At 34.0% G+C, this 22,708-nt stretch overlaps 1 protein-coding gene across 1 annotated transcript in view; it reads left to right on the top strand.

Annotated features, from left to right (window-relative positions):
• LOC131684863 (neuroligin-1) overlaps positions 1-22,708 on the top strand; it is an 818,713-nt gene that overhangs the window by 93,720 nt on the left and 702,285 nt on the right. The window contains exon 2 of the mRNA XM_058968085.1: positions 16,180-16,192. The gene's annotated coding sequence lies outside the window, so the exon portion shown is untranslated. The remainder of the gene's footprint in view (positions 1-16,179; positions 16,193-22,708) is intronic.

Here is a 22,708-nt window from a genome sequence, read left to right on the forward strand (position 1 = left end):
ATAAATTTATTGATTCGGATAGAATTGTAGTTTAGGTACGTTGTTCAAGTAACTAACGAGTGAATAATTTAAGATGTGAATAATTATTCCTTCTGAATGAATAATTATTTATTATGAATGTGGCAGTGATTGTACGTATTGATTATTCAAAAACAGTTTTCAAATTTCGTACACAGTTGCGTTTCGGCTTCGCCTCATCAGAAACCGACACTAACTTTTTGTCGGAATAGATCAGCGCCGGCTTGGCGCAAATCCCTTAAAACTAAAACACACTTTATGTTTCAATCGAACGACTGATCAAACTGTGTAAGAAATAAGGATTTGTGCCCTCAAATGCAAAGACTGGTTTTACCAACAAATTTTCACCGTAGTGAGAAATTTTGGTGTTTATCAAATTTTCCTCCTTAGGGTGAAATATAGCATAGTGCAGTTTTCAAAGTTTGAGCGAATCCTACACATTTCGTTTGTAAGAAATGTGAAATGCACGACGAAAGAATTCACTTTAGCGAATCTTGTTTCGCAAACTTCTTCAAATTTTTACCACTTGATGACAATTTTTGGTAAACCTTTTGATTCAATCCGTCTAACATAACCCCATACTACCCAAATTCTTGTTCTGCTTGAGTTTGAAAAATAAACACCATTGTCAAGTAATAATTTTTTTCCGTCAGTGAGATTTACACAGTGTTGCAACCTAAAAGTGATACATTAAAAAAAATCATAAAACTCTATCCAGATTTTTTTTTTCTATTCCTCGTGCAATAACATGTGAAAATAGTCAAGTTATTATGTATGCAGTTCCGTTAAAGTAGTTTGCCCTTGTATTCGAAAACGGGTCGCGCGGTACAAGCCGCATGGGCTACATCGTTTGACAATTTATTTCAAATCTCAACCAAAAGTGACAAAAAACAGATAATTTACGTTTCCCAACTTTGTAAATATGTATGCCCAAATTGTTAAACCAGTTTAGATTGACTTTAAAGAAATTCGTACTAGACATACAGTGCACGAGGTGGAACAGTTACTAAAAACCTACTACTTGACCTCACGGAAGTAACTTTCATGCAGCTACATCACGTGCACAATTCTCAACTGATAACATTCCAGGAAACTTCATTGTACAGAACTGCAGCGTTAAAATCAAGGTCACCTTATATATGAATGATGATTAAATCGCAGTATGTCTACACGACCTAGCACCGATTATAAAATTTTTATAGAAAAATGGAATCTGTTACGTAGGATACTGGAGAATTTTTTTCTGTGGGATTCCCAACAGGAACTCCGTGTGCTGAAAATGCAGCTAACCAAACCCATCCCTTTTCTATCTGAATTTTTAAGCCAAAGTAGCGAAAGACATTAACTATAAGCAAATAACATTATATACATACCCCGGTCATATACCTACGTGCCAGTTCAGTGACATCACGGCACATAACGGAAAGTCATGCGGTGAAGGTCGAAAACTTAAACTAACCAATCTTTTAGAGTAGAAGAGGGTACTGTCGTGCACTTTTTATGAAACTATCGTGTAGCCTTATTTTCAACCTCCTTTCGGACGAGTAAGCACTCGTCCGAAAGGTGGTTCTTTTGAGCACATTTTTGCAGAAAAAAACCGTTTTGGTCTAAATTCGAAATTTGCGTTATATTCCAAATGTAGTGATCGTGCCAAAATGTGTAAAACATGGTAATCAGAGGTTTGATTCAAGGCAATAAAGTAAAAAAAAAAATAAAAATGCAAGAATACAGGGTGTTTGGTTTATGATTGGGAACATCTCGAAGGGTGGTAGAGAATCATATTTGGGGAAAATATCGTTCGTCACATACATTCAAATCTCAACTATTACAGAGTTATTCAACTTTTTCTGAAAGTAACATATTTGTCTTTAAATACCTCTAACTCAAACAGTTTACACTTTATTTCATATCGTTTAGTTCCATTGAAAAGTGGAAAAAAAATAGTATTAAATGGTATCCTTGCATGCTTCAGTTAATGAAGCTTTCAAAAGTTTGCGTTTTTTATCGATTTTTCGTTCATTTATCGAAAATCTAAACAGTTAACATTATCATTTTAATAATTCAGGTTTCGTATCTGGAAAAGCCGCATAATTTGTTTTTCAACATATGGCCTGCGGCAAGGCCATAGATATTCCATCGAATGGTGAATGTTATCGACGATGGTGTAAAGCTAGATTCTGACTCAGATCGATTTCATGTTGTAGTGCTTTGTGATTCTGATTCGGGCTGCTGTTTATTGTTACAGTGTTGTTCTTAATTTAACTGTTCAGTCATTTTTGCTATTAATCAATGGTGTAACGAAAAAGAATAATAAAATGAATAAAGTGAATAAAATAAATAAAGGAGAAAAATTATGGAATTGAAGCAAATAGAAAAAATAAACCAAATAAAGTAAAGTCAAGTTAAAGAGTAAATAAAGTAAACAAAAAAAGATCATTTCAAACAAAATGAACAAGATTTACGAATTGAATGAAATAGGTAAAATTAATAAAGTAAAAATAAAACAAATAGTGAATAAAATTAAATTAAAATGAATAAAATAAGAAAGCGAATAAAATATAATAAACTGAACAAAATGATTAATATGATAAATGAATGAAATGAATGACATGAATAGAATGAATAAAATGAAAAAAACGTATAAAATAAAGAAAAGAGGAATAAATAAAATAATTAAAGATATAAATAAAATAAATAAAAATTACATGAACAAAATTTATATAAATTAAATAAGTAAATTTAAAAAAATGAATGAAGCCAATATGATGAATAAAATAGTGAATAAAAATACGATGAATAAAAAGATTAAAATTAATTATATCAATAAAATGAAGTATATGAACAAAAAATGGACATAATGAATAAAACAGATAATGTAAATAAAACGAATAAAATAAATTAAATGGATAAAATAGACAAATTTAAAGATAAAGAAAAGGTTAAATCAAATTAAATAATATTACTAAATTAAATAAAATGAATAGAATAAATAATAAAATGAATGAAATAGATCAAAATGATAATATAAACGAAATGAGTAAAATGAAGAAAATTATAGAAAATAATGAAGTGAATAAACTGAATTAAATGGATGGAATAAATTTAAAATGCAAAACGAATATAACAAATCAGACGATAAGCAATAATTACATTAATAACATGTATTAAAATAGCAAAATCAACCAAATAAATTAAGTGAATAAAATAAAAAATGCAAGAAATGTATAAAATGAACATAATGAATAAAACGAATGAATTGAACGAAATGGAAATAATGAATAAAATAATTAAAATAAAGCAAGAAAATAAGATAAATAAAACAATAAATAAAATAAAATAGATAGGCCAAATAGAATAAATGAACGATAAAATTAACGACATGAACAAAATGAACTATATATGAGGCAACATAAAAAGTATCGATAAAATTAATAAATGGAAAAAAACGCATAAAATTCTTAAGGGGCGGGCATACCGTAGTTGGTAAATCGATTGCCTTGTACGCAGCTCACCTGGACTCGATTCACAACCCCGCACATAGGGTTAGAGATTTTTCCAAAAGAGATTTCTCTAACCCAAAAAAAGGCGAATGACCCTAGGGTCAAAACCTCTATAATTAATAAAACAAAAACCATATGAATAAATTGGATGAAATGGGGAAAATGAATAAGATGAATGAAATAAATAGAACGTATGAAATGAATAAATAGATAAAACAAACAAACTAAATAAAATAAAATATCTAGCAAAATTAAACACACAAAATGAATAGAATAAATAAAATAATTGAACTGAACAAAGCGAACGGAATGACCTAAATGAATGAAATGAATTAAAATGACAAAATGAGCGAAATGAATTTTTCATATACCATTCGACTCAGTTTCATATACCATTCGACTCAGTTCGTCGAGATCGAAAAATGTCTGTGTGTGTATGCGAGTGTGCGTATATAAAAAAAATCACCTCTGTTTCCGAGAGATGGCTGGACCGATTTGCACAAACCTTTTCTCAAATCCCATCGGCTGCTATTGATTTTTTTATTGTTTGGACTTCCGGAGTTACGGGTTGAATATAAATTGAAATGAAAAATTCTCAAACTCCCCTCCTTTGAATTTCAAAATCGAATTTATATTTTGGATGCCAAATGATTTTAAAATGCATGAAACGTTGAGATTTGATGTAATCTCGAAAAAAAATTTGTAACGAAAATTGACTTTTTTGACTTCTGCAGTCACTCTAAAAACCGTCATTTGGAGCTAGCGTCAATGATTAAATTGAAAAACTTTGAGATACCAGTGTTTTACGAAAACGTTCATTTTTGCTGTTTTCAAAAATGGTGGGGTAAACCCGACCGCCTATGTTTTTGGTTGATTTAGTATAGATACTACCCAAATTATATGGATTTATCATTGAAAATAAATCAATGAATGTTATGTTATTGAATTGTAGCATGAAGAAAATGGAATTCAATGTCAATCTTGGAATGCTGAAATCACGAGCAGTAGTACGTAAAGATATTCCCATTTTTCTCGGAGTAATTACTAGACGAATGCTATATTCATCACGTTTTTGTATCTTTCGTTTGTAATTATGAACCATTGTGAAAAAATAATAAAAAGTAACAATAAAAATATATTCCAATTTTATAAATAATCATTTTCTTAGTAAAAAAGCGGCCGGATTTATCCTACTATTTGAAGATCCGATTTGCCCCACCGCGTCATTTTTCATTACGATGCAATTAAAAAAATGATGAAAAAGTTGGACTAAATTCATCTATGCACTTTGTAGACCTTTAATCAAAGAATTTAAATCCACTTACACTTTTTATGCTTTCACTTTAACAATAAGAAATATCCTGTAGTCAATGATACACAAAAATCAAATCAAAAGTTGTAAAAACAACAATAAAGTTTGAGCATCTCAATGTAGACTAGTGAAATGCTGTCATACCACCATTTAAATTATTTTCGATGCTCTACACGACAACATTGATATTAGTTCGCTTAGTGCTTTCGATTTTCGATAACAGAGTGGGTCGGGTTTACCCAACGGTCGGATTTGCCCCACCTTACCCTAATATGAATAATATGGATTAAATTAACTCTTTCATACCTAATTATTTTGTCGCATATATAGGGTTCCAAAGCCGTTTTTCTTAAAAGTGTTAGAGTAAAGAAACACGAAAAACCTGTTTTGATCAAGATAGATGCTTCTCTAGCAGTGTTAGAAGCTGCTGAATTTTTACATAGTAATCCTTAATACACATCTCCTGCAAAGTTTTGAATAGTTTGGGTAGAAGAGGTAGCCGAAAGCAGTCCAAATTAATAAGATTTATCAGTTTTCAAAAATATTTGAAGAAAACGAAGATATATCAAAATATAATTTTTCACCGATGACTGAAAATGTCTCTGGCAGCAGTGCTCTAGTGAAATCCAATCAAAACAATTGCAATAACTTGAGTTCTACGGATAAACGGTGATTGTCACAATTATTAGTATTACTTTTTTGTGAAGAAACCTTGTCCAAGCCCAAAGTTATACTGTCCATGAACGCATATTTGTCCCGTTTTATATCTTTATGGGACTGATTTGCGAGCATGGGCAGTAAAGCTATTTGAAAATGTTGTTCATAAATAACAGGATAAACAGAGAGATAATAGAATCAATAGAATGAATGGAATGAATAATATAAACAAAATAAAGAATTTTTATCACAATAAAAATGTTTTCTGTCTTTTTATCATTTTTTCATTTTGTTTGTTTTTAAGCAGTTAAATTATTAAAATGAAAAAATCAGCGATATTAAAAAGTAATAGAATTAATAGAAGAAATTATATTGTATCTAATTCATGTTCTAGATGAAATGAATAAAGTGAATGACTGAACAAAATTAGTCAGATTATTAACATGAATAAAAGTGTGAACCGGAAAAATATCAGAAAAAGATATTAGAAAAAAGTGAATAAAATAAATTAAATGAATAATTCTAATAAGATACATAAGATAATAAACTGATCGGAATGCATACAAAGAATTAAATGAATACAATAGATAAAATTAGGTCACATAAACAAAATAAATAAAAACAATGCTAAATGAAAAAAATCTTTAAAATGAAATGATCATATATTTATTATTAGTCAAATATTTAAAATGCAAAAAATAAACCAATCGAATATAATACATTAAAGGAATGAGCTGAAAAAAATAAGAATATATAATAATATTTTAAGAAAGTTGTTGAAATGAAGTAAATGAATAAAACGAATTTCACGAATTCCGAAACCATTGTTTCAGAATATTCTGAAATGTTTGTGAAAATCCCATTGCAAAGAGCACATTTTCGTTCTTCTTTTCTTGACGGAATTTTTAGGATTATCTGGTGTTTCTACTTTATTGATGGTCCTTAATTAGTCATCAGAAAATCTAGAAATCAGGAATTTGCTTTGGAATTAAAAGATATCTTTTTGGTTACAGACATCTGAAAAATGATTTTGTATAGAATGGAATTTTCAGGTCCAGTATTTTAATGCGTAATTAGAAATAGTAAACTGAGAAAAGGCCACCTGTAAATAGTATTCATTCGCATTGAAATATCTAGAAAAGAGTGTCAAGTGTCCAGGCTATGTTGGCAATTATATTATTGTCGATGGCATAAAACTCATACATGCAGTCGATTACAATGCAGTCTTTTTTCACCCATCCTTATTACTTGCGAATTGTTTCGTTCGGAACTCTCGTTCTGGAGATATGGGTTAATGAGTCCTACACAAAGTAATACCATTGCAAAGAAATGGTTCAAACTACCAGAATAAGTACTTAAATTCATCGAAAAGCCTGTTAGTATCGAAAGTGCCCCTGGACTGCTTTGAGACACGAACATTCTTGAAATTACATGTCGTATTTTTTCGCAAATAAATATGCTTTTAGTCACATTGATCATGAAAAATGTATATTGGGGTTTTCAGTACAACTCAGTGTCAGTTGTGAGGAATGGTAAATGATGGTTAGAGCTGTGACATTATTTTTGTTTATAGTGCGAAATTTTGATTCCTTAAATCTTTATTTTCAATAATGCATTTAATGACCTATGCTGTCGGCTCCGACAGCATAGGTCATTAAATTGACTTTACGCTTGTCCGGACATGCCGCAGACTCAGGTGATTCGCATTTAATGCCAAAAGATCCTGACTACTGCGCTGCAGAAGACAAAAAGCTAAGTAACCGGGAAACTCTAAGCTTGTTCATTGACCTTTCTCCACGCTTTTCTAAACTTTCTTACTTCAAATCCTTGCTCTCCCTTGAGTACTATGGCTCTTAATATTTGAAAAATACTTCACCTTCCAGTCCCTTGCTAATTATAAGTCGTTACAATATAAAAAAAGGAAAAAGATTGACTCACTATAAGTCGTTAATAAAAAAGGAAAAAAACTTGCTTATTAATTTTTGAGAAATAGATAATTGATTATTAAGTAAATTCACAAAATGTTTTCGGAATCAAAATCCTTGAATAACGCAGATGTGTTTGCATACCCGGATATTCAAAATCGGTTTAGCTTCGACCCTAAAAAACCAGCAAAGCAATACTCTGTATGGAACGGTCTCGTTTTTAGCTAGTGGAAATTGGTAAGCGAAGAATGAAAATACAAAATGTTTAATATCTCCGCCGCTCGTGAACGGATCTTGACAATCTATAGCTTGTCAGAAAGGTATCTTCATAAGCTTTTTGTTTATTTCACGCGATATAGTTGCCTTCTTCGAATGTTATTCGCTTCAAACCAGCCCTGTTTTGACAAAATTACCCATATCTCAGAATGTAAACAACATATCGAAAAACAAAAATAATAGTGTCAAATGGGAGCGTTAGGCCTTTCATTTGAAACTAGCTTCATTAAGATCGGTTCAGCCATTACTGAGATAATTACATGACATTTTGTACATACATATATACACACATACAGACATTGTCTCAATTTGTCGAGCTGAGTCGATTGGCATATGAAACTCGGCCCTCCGGGCTTCGGAAAAAGTTTTCAAAGTTTGAGCGAATCCTATACATTTCTTTTGTAAGAAATGTAAAAAGATTAAAATAAGTGAAATTAAAAAAATTGAAAAATTTCATAAAACGAACAAAACGAAAAGGTTTTAATAAATGAATTAAATGAACCAAATGAATAAAGTAAATACATTGAATGAAATGGACAAAATAAATAAAATAAATTGAATAAAATGTATAAAATAATAGAAATAAAACGAATAAGATTGACACCAATGAACGATATGAATAAAATAAAAATATAAATATATAAAAGGAATAAAATGGATAAAATAAATAAACGAAAAAAATTTAAAAAAACCTGTTTTAATCCACCTAGCGGTGCAATTGTGCCTTTCTCATTTCTCTGAACTATGGCACGGAGGCTTTTTATGTTCAACATAATTGTGGAAATGTCCATTACATTCTTAGTACACTTTGCACTTATACACAATGGCATGCCAGCCACGAACTTGATGAGCTACGTGTCGACGGTGAAACACTTGAAACAAAAAAATATCATACTCCATTAGCCTAATCATCATTAGATCAATGTTATCTGCTTGCTAACTCATTTTGTCATGCGGGGCTGGGTATGTGAAGAGGGCGAAAGTCCCATGAACGAACGACTCCCCAGCTTAAATTGGTATGCTTTGTGATACAGTGGTGGTTTAAAGATGATGAGGTTGAAAGGGAGGGGTATGAGGGCTGGATGGGGTGGTGGTCTGAGGGGTGATTTAAGGAGATTTTTAAAGGAGGGGCGCGAACAGTAGAGGGGGGGGGTGTAACCCCTCTCCGTAAACCATCAACTACGCCCCTGTTAAAATCCAGAAACCTTATGCGAGTCGAAAAAAAAATTTGGCCGGGATTAGGTTGACGTTTTTCAGAGTGATTGCATAACCTTTCTTTATGAGAAAGGCAAAAAGGTTATTGAAACGAAAAAATAAATAAATTGCAAAACGAATAAAATGATAAAATGTGGCTAGTGAATAAATTGGATGGAATGGATTAAATAAATCAATTAGGCAAAATAATTAAAAGGAATAAAATGAATAAAAAAAATTGAATGCATATAATGAATAATTTATAAAAATAAATAAAATTTATTTTGTCAATGAGATCAATGAAATTAATGAAATTATTAATAAAATAAAATAAATGAAATTAATTGAACTAATTAAATCAATAAATTAAATAACGCGCAGGGGTGGGCATAGAGTAGTTAGTAAATCGATTTGCATTGTTCGCAGCTCACCTGGGCTCGATTTCCAATCCCGCCCATATGGTTAGCAAATTTTCTGAAAGAGAACAGTACAAAACACAATAAGTCAAATGAAGCAAATAAAATTAACAGCATGCACAAAGCAATCAATAAAGTAAATAAAATACGTAACAACAATAAAAAATGCACCACGATTAAAATTAATTTCTCGTATAGAACGAATGAGATGCACAAAAAGAAAAAATTGAAAATCAATAAAATGAGTAAAATAAACAAAATGAATATAATGCATAAACTGAAAAAGGATTAATTTTGAATAAAATTTGAATTTGAAATGACATTTCATCATTTTCGCAAAAAAACGGATAGGAAATTCTAAAACACTTTGGTTTTATCCAACGGGGGAAAACTGATCGAAATGGTGAGAAAAGCGAAATCAATTTTGTAAAAAAAATTCCCACGCAGCAGCAAGATTCAAACTTGCAACCGTTGGGACTCCGGCCCAATGCACAAACCTTTTTACTATCCCTGGGATATGATGACGTCGCAGAGTATCCCAGAGATACCGTAAGGGTTTGTGCATTGGGCTGAAGTCTCAAGGGTTGCAAGTTCGAATCTTGCCTCTGGGGGTAATTTTTACATAATTGCTTTCGCTGAACTCACCATTCCGATCTGTTTTTCCCGTTGAATACCAACAAAAAATCTTAAATAAGGCATATGCACCGTTGACGTTTTGAAAAGAAAAGTTACATTTCCTGATGATTTTGCTGTACAAAATACGGTTCTCAAAAATATTTGTCAAACGGAGGGTGGGGGCTATGTGTCACAGGCATTAGTTTCGGGAGTACTTACTGTTTAGCTTAAAAAGCGAGAACGGTTAGAACCCTAGTAACAATTGAAGTTTTAGGACGCTCTTGAAGCATCTACTACAACCAATAATGCACTACACTGATAATATATATTTGTAAATATAATAAAATCGATCATGCAATGCAGGAATTCATTCCTCGTTTTCTGCAACGAAGTATTTTCGTGCATTCTAAATAGTAGGTTTCGTTCATTTCATAAACAAGAATGGTCGCTTGGTGAACGAAATCTTTCGTAAATTTTACACATTTAATGTACACTGCACGAATGTTATCGTTGATAACGACATTATTTTTCTTGAATGAAACGAAATGTTTTGTTTATTTTAATAAACGTGTCTGTATATTACGAACGATTTCGCTGGTCGCACGAATTCATTTCGTATATCTTAGAAAAGTTTTCGTTCTTATTGTTTTCAGTCGATCTTTTGGGATCGATGTTTGACAACATCGATTTTTTTTTTAATTTATGTGGTCAAATCGATTTTATTGTGGTACGAAGAAATGGCCGCTTGATGAACGACAGTTTTCGTAAATTTTACTTATTTAGTTTAAATTGCACGAATGTTATCGTTGATAACGACATTATTTTTCGTGAATGAAACGAAATGTTTCGTTTATTCTAATAGACGTTTATGTATATCGCATGATTTCATTGCTCTCACGAATTTATTTCGTTCATCTTAGGAAAGTTTTCGTATTCATTAGCATATTCTTTTTTCAATCGATATTTTTGGATCAATGCTTGGCAACAACGATTTTTTAAATAATTAAAAGGATCGATCTGGCAAAATCGATTTTATTTTAGCCTACTCACCACCATTGAGGACTAGAAAGATTGTGGTTTGAAGTAATGGCCGCTTGATGAATGAAAGTTTTCGTAAATTTTACATATTTAGTGTACATTGCAGGACGACGTTGATAACGACTTTATTTTTTGTGAATGAAACGAAATGTTCCGTTTATTTTAATAAACGTTTATATTACAAATGATTTCGTTGGTCGCATTCTATCTTTTAGGATCAATTTTTGACAGCACCGATTTTTTATTAATTAAAAGGATCGATCTGGTAAATTCAATTCTATTTCAACCTGTTCATCATTATTGAGGACTAGAAAGATTATGGTGTGAAGAAATGGACGCTTGATTAACAAAACTTTTAGTAAATTTTACTCATCTAGTGTACATGGCACGAATGTTATCGTTGATAACGACATTATTTTTCGAGAATTAAACGAAATGAATCGTTTATTTCCATAAATGTTTGTGTATATTACGAACGACTTCGTTGATCGCACGAATTCATTTCGTTTATATTAGAAAAGTTTTCGTATTTAATTTCCTCTTATTTTTGCATTCGATCTTTTAAGATCTATGTTTGACAACACCGATTTTTTTCTTTTAATTAAAAAAATAGATTTGGCAAAATCGATTTTATTGTGGCATGAAGAACTGGCCGCTTGATAAACGAAAGTTTTCATAAATTTTACTTATTTAGTGTACATTGCGCGAATGTTGTCGTTGAAAACGACAATATTTTTCGTGAATGAAACGAAATGTTTTGTTTATTTTAATAAACGTTTGTGTATATAACCAAAAATCTCGTTGGTCGCACGAATTCATTTCGTTCATCTAAAAGAAGTTTTCGTATTAAGCAGCATATTATTTTGGCTTTGCTCCGACAGAGAAAGTTCAAACTAATTCATACAAAACAAACGAGCAGTTCGCGATGGCTCAACTGAATCCATACTGCTCCGGATTCTTGAACAACTGGAAGCGAAAGAGGTTCAGGAAATCTTCCTGAAACCGACGAACACGGATACGGCTACTAAATAGTCAGACTGAGACCGTCGTGATGATCAACAATTATCTGACGTATAGCAACAATAACTCCATATTGAAGCTTTTTGATGTTGACGGTTTGACGAATAATGCTCGTAAATATTATAAAGATATTCGTATATAACAGCGATCAATTCACTTGCCGAACTAAGCTGTTTCGTAATAAGCCAACGAAAGTCGTTTCGTGGTTTTCACGAAAAATTAGTAACAAAAAATAAATGTGTTGCAATAGAACTACGAACGATTCATGATATGTACGAAAAATTCGTATATTTTATGAAAATTTTCTGTACGAAACTAATGCCTAGCGATTTACGAATATATTCTATCTGTGTAGTAGTGTACTATAAAACTAGAAATGTGTGGATGGTGTTATGTATTGTATTAGCAGGCGCACTGCAAGTTCACTGTTCGTTTGCTTCTATCAATTCCACTCGAGGTTCTAAGCCACACTCCCGTACAGGTCACCACTGACGGGTACTTTCACTGATTTGAATCTTCCTCTTTACGGGTTCGACACTACACACGCGTACAAATCGCCGACGATCGTCACTTTGATGGAGACGTAAGTTTCTTTACCGGGGTTGAATTTATTTGATGATGGAGATGTGATCGGTGAACCAATATAAAAAAATTCATTTTGATGGAGGAACAGTTAGTTTACCTACAACAACGTTTACGCTTCTCATTACTAACACGATTATCATGTTATGATTTTTTTTCACAAAAAGGCTTGGTTTTTCTCGGTTTGAGTGGGAGGCAGCCCTCAGGCGGTTTGATTGTTCTTTCGACTGACGAAAACCTGCCGGAGAAACCGTGATCTGAATCACTTGTTCTTTGCTTTACTTACCAGGTGTCGGAACACTGCACTCGCGTGAAACAATCACCAGTCCAGTGAATTGCTACGGCAATTAGTACCGGATAGTGGAAGGCGAAGTGATAAAATCCGGGTGGCTGAACTATAGCGAAAAAAGAACCAGATATCGCGCTTGTTTGTGCGATACCTCCGAGTGATTGATACGAACTGGCATGTAGTAATCTTATTTGTCCTGGAGAACACGAATCAATGGGCCACTAATGAAAGAATGCAATTTTACAGAAAAAGTAGGGTTTAGGTGTAGAAACAGAGAAGTTTTACCCGTTTACTGCAAAAAAAGGAAAAAAGTGAGTTAACCCTCTTTGAACGCTAGCCATTATTGTAATAAAATTTGGCCGGTTAGGTATGGTGTATGTTTCAATTGTATTCGCTGAATCAGATATTCCATTACTTCAAATTCGGTGTCGCCATATGGGTTCCATATGTTTCAACAGACAACCGTGTTTTGAAGTATAAATTCAGGAAAAAATGACAGTGACACAATCGAGCGATTACTGAAATTGAACAGAAATATGTTGGTACTCGATACGCGAAGCAATCAAAATCTGATGACAGATCAATTATGTACCGTGAGCTCCATTTCATTTATTTCCTTTGTGGTTGTATTCAGATGGAAAATTTGAACTGCCTCAATTGATCGATTCAATAAAAAATAATTTCTGGTAGCAAGCATAGCTAAATCGATTACCTTGTTCGCAGCTCGCCTATTCCCAACATCGCACATGGGGTTAGAGATTTTACCAAAGAGATTTTTCTAACTCAACAAGAGAAGCCAAGGTAAAAACCGTTATAATCGAAACAAAAAAATAATTTGGTTGGACCTTTTTTTTAATTTGACTGCTTTACTAGCTGAAATTGTTTACTTGCTTGTGACATCATCAATAACGGGATTAATTCTACCGACCCTGAAAAGGACTCGACTTGGAATAAATCCTTTAAGTTACTCAAGTCATGAATTCCCGAACAAAGCGGGCAGTAAAGATTCCATAAGTTTATTCCCGTTTATTGCCATTCCCGTAGCGAGACAGAAAGAAACCCTTCCAAATCACCACTTTAAACGATTGTCCCCGATCAAATTTCTTCCAAATTAACCGAACCATCTGTAAAGGAATTTCACTTTCGTATTAGGGCAGCCAGATGTGCGTGCAGTTCCATTGAAAGACAATCATCATTCCCCCCCCGCACACTTCGGCAGCAAGTGACTGAGGAACCGATCAGACACCGGAAACTTTTCAATTAAGATTAAATCTTGTTAGCTGGTTCGAGAACTCCCGACTGCCGATACGTTGTATCTTGGCACCTCAACTAGGCACTTGGTGGATGGGAAAGGGAAATGTTGTGTCACTTTGGCGAAGTGAAAGCAGCCGTGAGACTTAATTTTATTTTAATCTGATAATGAGACTGGCGGCGGTGCGCGGAGTTCGTCGTGTCACCGCAAGCCTTCTGTTCGGGTAGTTTCGATTTCCGTCGTCCGTGAAAGCCGGATAAAATGGTGGAAGGATGAAGGCAGTTGTGAAACTTTGGGTAGGAGGGGGATTAAGGAGTTGAATTGTTCGGTGGTATGAATTTTCAACATTGGAAGATGGTGCTGATAAGAAGGAACGGATGTAGAGTTTTCACCAAAGTGTCATTGTTCCGTAAAGTTTGCGAACCTGTTCTTGATGAGTTTGGAAATCGAAGTGCTGAAATTTTCTCAAGCAAATTTCTAAGATTAGAAATGAATCCCAACACACGTCTCTATTCACCTTCGTTTCACGGCTCTTTACTAACCTACACCGTGCAGAAATTGTTCCACCATATAACGTAGTAATTATTATTGTCAATTAAGCTAATTAAACTCTCATTTCAAGTAATTTCACTATTACGCAATATTTGACAATAAGTTGTCCCTTGAGCATTAGCCTTCCACAGATGTCGTTCAAAAAGTGGTGACACAAAACAGCCTAACCTCTATCACCAAAAGATTACCGAAAACGCCTGGTACAAACTTTCTTCAATCTTACTCCGCTTATACCGAACGCATATCACGGATGGCCCCCGCTTTTTCCATCGCAAGTGTGAAAGTCATCTCCGAACGATTAAATGTATGAGTTACAATATCCTGCAAACGTGTGGTTACCGTGAGGATCAACCGCTGCTGTAGGCATTCATCCGTTGTAACCACCGAAACATGAGGGGCCAAATAATGCTCGCTTCGAAGCCTTCGTTAATTCCAGCAGACAGGCAGTCAGTCGTCAGTGGTACCGTGAAGCACGTTCCATCCTTATTCCTTACACACCGACACCCGTCCGTCCATCTGTCATCCTTCGGCCCTTTCGCCGTCAACACTCACAAAGACACCCAGCAAACCTAGCAGAGGCCCCGGTAAGATGATGTTTCATCATATAATTTCCGCCGCACGGACGAATGCCGGTGGCGGTAAAGCCAGCATAATAATGATGGGAATATGGGCCCGCTGCTACTGCTGCAGCAGCCTATACGTACGTAACCGGGTGCCAATTCCGTGATGAACTGGCGTCTGAGCCGGATGTGTGCGCGTGTGTGGTTTCGGGAGTATACGGCAGCTCAATGCAAAGATGCGCGCGGGTTTCGCCGATGGTGGGTTCCAAGAAATTGCTCCAGTGTTGCGGTGTGGATTGTGGCCCCGCGGGAGCATGATGATAATCGAATTAATGTTTATCGAGTTATCGGTTATATCGTAGACATGTCCGGCTGGGATACGTGAGCTTACGAGGGATGAATACAACCTCTAGGCAAACAAGCGGTTTCGGAATGTTTGCAGTGGGATGTAGATTTTGGATTGGATGCGATTTTAATAGATCCCAAGACCGATTTGCTTTAATGGTATGCTGGGAAATTGAATCCTTGAACATCATCACTACTTAGTATTGAAAAATTTCATCTCAATCAGAATCGAATATATTTTCTTATAAAACTTTCGATAATAACTTTTTTGTAGGTGCACGTGAAATTTACGAAATTCAACGTCATGTAAAATTGAAATCAAACGTAAAACTATGTGATTTTTAATGTTCGTGTAAGTCAAGGTCAGAAGAAGTAAAGTTTACACGATTTTTTCTAACTTTATGAAACGTCAAATATTATAAACGAAACTGCAGAATTATAGAATGAGGATTTGATTCGTGACGATCATTGATGAGCCCTTAAAATTCGACTTTTCGTAGAAACAGTTCAATTAAAAAAACTCTTTCAACTCGACTAATTGTAGTAAATCAAATTCTTTCTAGGCTTAAAACCTAATTAAAGCTAAATATACCGAAATTAACTTGTTGTTGTTTTCTTTTCATTATAGGAACCTGGATCATGTAAGTATATCAAACATATGTTGCATTGTATGTAGCTCCAATAAGTGACTAAAAACTTCATAATTTTTGTAGGTATTTAATTGAAATAAGAAAGTAAAAATTATGTTCATCGCGGTGATTTGACCGCTCTCCATAGGTGTCCTCTTTGCCAGAAACGTCAGATAAATTATAATGTATCTAATCTGAATAAATGTTTTACATCTGCCATAAATATCTCGCAAGACAAAATTGTTATGTATTTTACCGTTTTCGAATGAATTTTATTCAAAAAATTGCATAACAATTTTGTATTTTGAGATATTTATCACAGATACGTGATTTTTATTCAGTTATAGTTTAGTAAGAGTTAATTTCTCTTGAAGCAAGATATTTAATACAATTTTTGACGCAGGACTACGTCTTTGTTTTCGATATGGGGGTTCACTTTTCAAATTTAACAAAAATTATATGTAACGAAAAGTGGTGAGATTTGGAGCGCTTACAATTCAGCCATTTAACAATTGGTTTTTGACATTGTTTCACATATCGTTCAGAAGAAATTATTCCGGTAAATAAATCTATAGATTTTTTATATCAAGGCATTGAAAATTTGAATAACTTGTAACATAGTCAAAATCCCATGCATTCCCATACAGAAGGTTGCGCTTCTTAAGTCTGAGACTACATATGAACAGGCCCGTAGCTACGGTTGGCCGTTTTGGCCAAGGACACCAAGGTTAGAGAAATGCAGAAATCTTGATTGGCTTTATAAAATAAGTGATGTTAAGTGAAAAATGAATAAGGCAAGTGTGGCTTTTCCAGGTACTCAACCAAGTAGCATATATATATATATATATATATATATATATATATATATATATATATATATATATATATATATATATATATATATATATATATATATATATATATATATATATATATATATATATATATATATATATATATTGGTGGCACAAATTTTAGTATACAGTAGAACCGATCTAAAACTACTCGCTATACGACCTCATTGAACCATGCAAAATGTTGGTTTGATAGGTTGCACTATATTTTAGCACAAATGGTAGAAAGTTTGTATGTGATTTAACATGGATGAACGATCCACATTATTTAATATTTCGTAGACAGGTTCTTGTGTATTCTAAAAATGTATGCAATGCTAATTTCGGTAGATACGAGTACCATGTACAACTTCCCCGAAGAGTGTAATAGGCTACGACTTCTGATTCAAAAGTTAATGTCAATCCTTAAGTGTCTACATCGTTGGTGAAAATTGAATTTATCTGGATACTCTCGCTGATACTTCAATCAAGTTAACTGTGATATGTTAGCCATAAACCGAATTAGGCAGCTATCAACATAGGCGGTTTTATAGTTCAGATGCGAGCGTCATAAATAGAGAATCTGAAGGACATGAGTACGGTTCTTAATTTTGTAATATTTTTTTTTTTTTGCTGCATGTAGAGCGGGAATGTTATTATGTAGAATTGTTAGTTTTAAATAAAGTAATAAAAGAGATCAAAACCGGTTATTTCTGACCTTTTATTTTATTTTAGTAAATTTATGTTCTAATGTTATATTAATGATGCTACTCCAATCTTAATTTCAGGATTATTCGTTCAAAAGTTTTGGTTAAAATCAAATCGCTCTTCATGGCTGGAGACACTCTTAACCTTCCGAAAGTCGCGCTAGTGCACTGAGTGCACGCTGCTCTGAAAATCTAGCGAAATCGTCTTAGAGCAGCTGCGGCTGTTCGTTCAATGAGTAATTTGCGCGACTTCTGGAGGGTTAATGGCGTATAGTGACAGCAATTGCCCGACTTACCCAATTAACCTACCATCCAGTTTACGGGACACTCTTATAGTAGTTCCAGTTCCAGCTCCACAGGGATGTGGTGCACATCAGTTGAGCTTCAAATAACGGGAATTTTGCCTGATTTAGTCTCGTTTCAATTTTAATTTGCATAAGGTATGTTATTATACATCAATAAAAAATACATAAAAATAATTCTGTTACAATTCGACCCCAAGTCCTTTAGATCATATGTTTCTGATGATACCATCTGAACTATATTTGCGCTTTACACCAACGGTATAACTGGTGACCACAACAAATACGTCAAGGTTCACTTGATTGAAGGTTCAGCACGCCGGGTAGCCAGCCCAAGTAACAATTGAAGTTTTATAGCACACTAAAAGTGCAATCTAAGTTTTATCAGTGGCCGCAAAACTATCATAAAACCACAATTGTTACTAGGGAGAGACAGCACTATTTTCATAACTTTCAGGGCAACGAAAGTTTAATTTTGCAATAACTCATGAATCAGTTGTCATAGCTATGAACTGTCTTTATAAGAATTTGTTCTACATGACTGAATCTATAAAATGTAGCATACAATATATTTTTCAAGGGCAGCAGGCGGCATATTTATGAATTTAATGAAAATGTTTTATTTTCTCATGGTAAACTCCATACAAACTTAGAATCATTTGTGCTAAAACATGCTCCAACAGATTTGATTTAAATTTAGCGTAGGAGTTCGTTGGAGAATTACGAATTTTTCTAACTTGGTTCTGCGGTATTCAATTTTTTTCATACATCCTCGTTCCTCGTTATATATATATATATATATATATATATATATATATATATATATATATATATATATATATATATATATATATATATATATATATATATATATATATATATATATATATATATATATATATATATATATATAAATATATATATATATATATATATATATATATATATATATATATATATATATATATATATATATATATATATATATATATATATATATATATATATATATATATATATATATATATATATATATATATATATATATATATATATATATATATATATATATAAGTAATAAGCGGGCCTTTCGAAATGGTGTTTTTAAAAAATACGACTTGATTCGACTACGATGAGCAACAGAATGAATTCTATTTGATTTATTGCTTAACTCGAACCCTAGCTCCTGATTGCTGACCTAAGCTACCTTGCGCACATAAGCTGGTCTCCACGTGCCGGCTGGTGGCTCCTGTCGCTGACCGGATACCTGTGTGCTGACGCTACAGTCTAGGCTTGGGGAAGACTGCTGATGCAATGGAGGCTATGGTTGTCGTTGGTGTACCTGTTGTTGTTGTTGGTGCCAGCGTTTTGGTTCTAAACGGTAGCTGGAAAGTTTCGACTTTAACTCGTCCTTCCTTACGAATTGAATCGTCCCGATTCATTCCTTGCTCTAACTTATTATCCTTGGTTGGGGTGTTATGTTCTGTGGCTGTCTCTGTCTGAATTTTAATTGTTTGGTGAATGCTGCGTGTCCTTTTCCGTAGAATAAGGAACAACGCGATAGCTATTGCAACAATGCTTAAGGTGGACATGGTAATTGATGCGCCTGTCTTTAAGTTATTCGTATAGGTGAGATCATTGATCATTTTCCGGTTGACTATATGGATTTCTTGTAAGTTCGAGGTTGTCTCAAGATGTTTCTCGTGTATGACAAGTCCATCGAAAGGCAGAACGACCATTGGTTCTATTCTAATTAGTTCGACATTGTTGTACTGTGAGCTATTTAGACTTATAGAACAATTATGAAATTCGATCAGAAACGTGCCCGATAGACTTCTATCTACTTTGACGGAATTAACTTGCTTGAGCAAAATATGGTTATTCGTGAGTTGGACGATTTCAGTTGGCTTTGTGTATTTTGAAAAGGTGCAATTTCCAGATGTTCCTTCCAACAGTTTAGAAAAGCATGGGTCACTCGTGAAGTTTACTAGATTGTTCGGGGTGCATAAATGGTTTCTCTGTACTCGTTGGCACTTGTGAATGATGAAATATGTTGCTGCTTCGTTGTGGATGGCAATTTGCGCTGGTAGCTTTAGTATCTTGTTCCCTACGGGTATTGGTTCTAAAAGAAAGTAATTATAAATTGCATGTTCGACTACAGGTATTGAAACGATGAAAATGAGCTTGGTTCCGTTGTGAAAGGCTGACAATTCTAAGAAGTCGTAAACCTCATCTGTGCTACTAAACACTATTCCTCCTTCTTTAAATTTTTCGGTGACGAAATCTAGCTCCTCAGATGACAGAATGTGCTTTGAAATTATTTTTAGTTTTGCCAGTTTTACGGCTTCAAATATTTCTTGTAGGTGTTGTGTTAAAAGATCAAGATTTAAATTCACATTGAAAATTTGTCTGACTAATGAAAAGATTCTTCTAGTGTCGATTTCGTTTCTGGCTACCATGAGATTTTTAGTTATTTGTTCTTGTTGGCTTTTAAGGTGATTTAGAATCAGATTTACTCTATCTTGCAGTTGCGTATTAATTTTAATTTGTTGATTATTTTCTTTAACTAATAATGTATTGCTACTTTGTAAATCATGGAGATCCTGCGATATTTTTAATAGGTCATCGTTATCGAGATTTCCTGTGATTTGTTTGATACCAGCTCCTATAAAATTAGCTAATCCTCTTTTTGATCTTTTCGGGAGCATTTCTTTTAGAATTTTGTGAGTGTTGTGAAGTTTGACTTTGAGAAGGCCTGTCATCTCCGTGAAGTTACCTAGTGTTTCGATCTCTTTGATACTGGTTAGGAGTTTCTCGAAAATAGGCGTGTATCTTTCTAATTCATTTATGTGGAAAAGCTTATGTTGGACTATTTGCAAGAAACTATAACCGTCTTGGAGGGTTAAGAGACCGGGATTGAGGTGTAAGTTCGTAATTTGGATGGAATGGAGGGCGTAGAGCAGGTTAGGGAGGAGGTATAAAGTTGTCATTATTATGGCGTGGATCTTCATCTGTAACGAAAATAGATATGTTAGCGAATTGTATATTATTTTTGGAATGGTGCTGTCAGCTGGTTTAGGTACCTGTGGAGGAAAGAGAATGCATTAGTCGACTATGATTATTTACGGATTCTGCGTAGTCTAGTCTTATGTAATTTGCGTTCTCTGTCGTCCTTGTAGGTCTGATTCTTGTTTACAGAGACTCGAACGGGTTCGAACTGGTCTTTTTGTTTTGTTTTGATCCCTTGGATCCGATTGAAGACTTGTTCGTTAGCCTCCAGGAATGGTGGTTCTTCCCTCTTCGCATTTTGGTATTCGTTTTGCTGTTTCTGAACCTTGGCTAGTTTGAGCGTCGTTTCATCGTATAATTTGTCTCTTAATTCTATTAGAGCATTGACGTCCAAAGGTCTTTCTTGTCCGTCTTTGATGCCATAGAACACTTCACGGGGTTTAAGATTTGTTGCCGTGTGTATGCTATTGTTATATAGTGTGCATGATATTAAGAATATTTCTTTATTAGGAAGGGTTTCGAATTTGTGTCGGTTAGATCTAAATATTTCGCTAAGGGTTGAATGGAACCTCTCGACAATTCCGTTAGTTTGACTGTGGTTGGATGGCGTAAAGTATTGTTCAATTTGGAGATCGGATAGTATACCTCTGATTTCAATGGATTTGAAAGCAGGTTCGTTATCCGAAACAATGAGTTTTGGTTTCCCAAATGTACTGATGTATTTTAAGATGGCTTTTCTAACGTCAGGAATGGATCTGGATTTAATGGAGATCAGTGTAGCAAATCTGGACAGTTTGTCTACTACTGACAAGAACAAGTTTGGTTGCGCTATGTAGATATCCATGTGAATTATGTCGAGTGGTTGTTTTGGTATTGGCGTTTCGCCAAGCTTGACTTTGTAAGGTTTTCGTTCATATTTATTTTTATTGCATGCCTCGCACATGATCACAAATTTTCTTATCTTCATTTTCATTTTAGGAAAGAAAAAGCGTCTTGCGATTTCTGCTTTGTTCTCTCGAATTCCTCTGTGGGATACTTCATGGGTTTCTTCTATAATGTGATCTTGGTCTTCGGCAGTTTTCAAATCAATTAAGATTGTTTGGGTGATTCTTACTTTGAAGGTTTTGCATCTGCTGAAGTAGTTTTTATAGACTACTTGTAGAGTTGGGATAAGGCGCTCGGGACAATAAATACAATTTACCTTGCCAGGGTTCATAAATTCGCGGAAAATGCGGATTACGGCTGGGACTCCAAATATTGGTTTCGTTATTGTTCTCCTGTACATTCTAGGAAAAACTTCTTCGAATTCTTCGGAGTCACGTTCTCCTACTTTTAGTATTATCTGGTTATGGAAGACGTTCAACGGTAACTCCGTGCACGGGATAAATTCCGAATCATCGGTGTCTGCCGAGTGGACGGTGTCGCCATCTGAACTATCTTCATTTGCGTTAATCTCTGGTTGGATTCTCGACAGCGCATCGGCGACGACATTCTGTTTGCCGGGGCGATGCTTTATGTCGAAGTCATATTCAGTCAGTTGGAGGCGCGATTTGACGAGCTTTGAATTGGGTGTTTTCAGATTTAATGCATACGTTAAAGGTTGATGGTCTGTATAGAGGGTAAACTTCCTTCCAAATAAGTATGGTCTGAAGTATTGAGTTGCCCAAACGATAGCCA

This window comes from Topomyia yanbarensis, chromosome 2 (genome assembly GCF_030247195.1).
Source record: "Topomyia yanbarensis strain Yona2022 chromosome 2, ASM3024719v1, whole genome shotgun sequence".
NCBI classification, from domain to species: Eukaryota; Metazoa; Arthropoda; class Insecta; order Diptera; family Culicidae; genus Topomyia; species Topomyia yanbarensis.